The 2,500-nt window shown below is 45.2% G+C and overlaps 1 protein-coding gene across 1 annotated transcript in view; it reads right to left on the reverse strand.

Moving 5' to 3' along the window:
- Positions 1 to 2,500, reverse strand: part of vash2 (vasohibin 2) — a 24,044-nt gene that overhangs the window by 11,876 nt on the left and 9,668 nt on the right. The gene's annotated exons all lie outside the window — the stretch shown is intronic.

Here is a 2,500-nt window from a genome sequence, read left to right on the forward strand (position 1 = left end):
CCAAGGATGTTGTTGCGGAGCTGTGGTTAGACTTGGGATGAGAGAGAAAGTGAGAGAGATAGAGATGGAAAGAGAAAGAGAAAGAGCTTCTCGCAACTGCTACGACCTCTGACCTCTAGTCAACTGTCAGAGATTAATGCAAAGGCCCAGCATCACAATGGATGACTCACTGTGACTACTTTCATCCGCTGCTCTCAATAAATCCTAATCCCAACGTCCATCCTGGCTTCTCTTAACTTCTATTCCTAACTTTTTGTTTTACGCAATAATTAAATCAATAATATATATAAATATATATATAAAAAACAAATATGTAATAAACACATTGAAATGTATCAGATACATTTTGTTCAGAGCCTGCAGAATTTCCTTCACACATCCTTGTTATCAGAGTCTAAAGTACCATGAGGTCCTATGATAGCCTTCATGGTCATAGGGCACAGTTCATTTAATCCGAGAATATGTTTTCACTTTGGTCAGCCTGGTTCCCTCTCCGTATCCCTGTCTGTTTTCTATTTTTTAACACATTCCCATATTTAACTGATCCGTTTAAGACGCGGTAATGGCCAGCCAGACCATTACTTTCTTCTGTCCCTTCATTCTTTTCTTTCGGACTGTATTTCGGTCGGTCTTCCCTCTTACCCTCTCTACATTTCCATCAATCTTCCCTTCTTTCTTTTTTTCTTTCCTTCCTTTTCTCTTTCTCCCCTACCTCATTTTTGGTCTCTCTCTCTCTTCTCTCTCTCTCTCCCTCCCCCTATCCCTCTATCCCTCTCTCTCTCTCCCCCTCTTTCTCGCCCTTCCCCTCTCTCTCTCCCTCTCTCTCTCCCACTCTCTCTCTCTCCCTCCCCTTCTCTCTCTCTCTCTCCCTCCCCCTATCCCCCTATCCCTCTATGTCTCTCTCTCTCTCTCTCTCTCTCTCTCTCTCTCTCTCTCTCTCTCTCTCCCTCCCCCTCTGCCTCTCAGTATGGAACATGGCAGAGCCTTGGTGAGAGTAATAAGCTAAATGTGGAGGACCACAACAGGAAGTAGCCTTAGCCATCACAAGTCTAATTACAGTGTTGCTGAATCTCACACTTAACAGGCCTGCACTTAAACAGCAGGGCCTGCAGTGAAATAGTGTGTCTTTGTGCAACCGCTTTACCGCCCAGTACCACCCCAGTCTCCTACTGGTGGATGTTTGGAGCTAGCCAGTACAACCCGAGTCTTCAACCAGTATTATCATTACATTGCTTAATGAAGAGAATTACACCAGTAAGAGTTGTACTGTTGTACAGCTCTACTGGAGTCATTCTGGAACTTCAAACTGGTAACTATCTGTTAACGTGCTTGCTGTCATCCTCATCATCAGCACTAAAACTCATAGTGTTTGTACTCTGGGAATTTCTGTGTGTGCATGCACCGATGTGTGTGTGTGCGCATGAACAAGTGTGATCGTGCCAGTGGTTGTTATAATCCATGTGTGTGCTGACAGTGCTGTTAGGTAACACTGCTTTTAAAAAGCACTGCTGACAGCTCCAGTAGAGCAATGTACATGGTCATTATGTCTAACGGTAGAGCCCCCACTGACCCCGGACTAGCCACCACACTAACCACAGACTAACCCTTCCCCGATGGTATTGTCTTGTATTTATCCTTTTAAAGAACTTGCTTAGTTAATCAGTGATAGAATGATGCATGCATATGTCCTGTTTCCCTGAAAAGGACCAAAACAACTCAAAATAGAAAAAGGGATGTCTCTGATAGACATGCAGTCTAAGCCAATCATATCTCCCCTACTTCTCAGCCTTCCTACTTTTACTGTCTATTTATCCCTCACACGCACGCACGCACGCACACGCACACACACGCACACACACACACACACATACACACACACACGCACACACGCACGTTCCTTCATATCTAAGAGCGACTGCCAAAACTTCTTTGCTCTACTGGATTTCTGTGTCCCCTCCAGTTTTCCATTGCCATGACAACCGGTGTGTGCTGCCCTGGTTCCTCCCCACTCTTGGAAGCCCACCTTGGCCGAGCATCCCCCGCCCTACATACTGACTCAGATGGAGACGAGCTGTGACCGCTCGGTAACCCGCGGCAACCGCATCCGAGCGACATCACACAGCTCTTGGAGGCAGTGTACCAGGCTGACACACAGACCCAAACACACAGACGCACACACACAATCAAACACCACACACACACGATTCTAATGACCTTGATCGATCTCCTAGTCATTCCTGTCCGTCTAAAAACTATAAATAGAACTATGAAATATTAACTATAAGTGATAAACAATGCTATGCCAAGAAAGGAATAAATGGATATCAAGTTGTACTCCTTCTCTTTGTGGTTCGGTGAAATGTATGTTATCTCTTAATCATTCCCTTTTTGTACCAGTTTTAATTAACTGTCACTGGGTGTCGAGGGGTTTCTTACACTGAACCAAACGAGCATCTGACACGAGACAGCCAGTGTGAGAAGGCTGCAACGCTAACGCAGA

Source organism: Gadus morhua, chromosome 21 (assembly GCF_902167405.1).
Source record: "Gadus morhua chromosome 21, gadMor3.0, whole genome shotgun sequence".
Classification (NCBI taxonomy): domain Eukaryota; kingdom Metazoa; phylum Chordata; class Actinopteri; order Gadiformes; family Gadidae; genus Gadus; species Gadus morhua.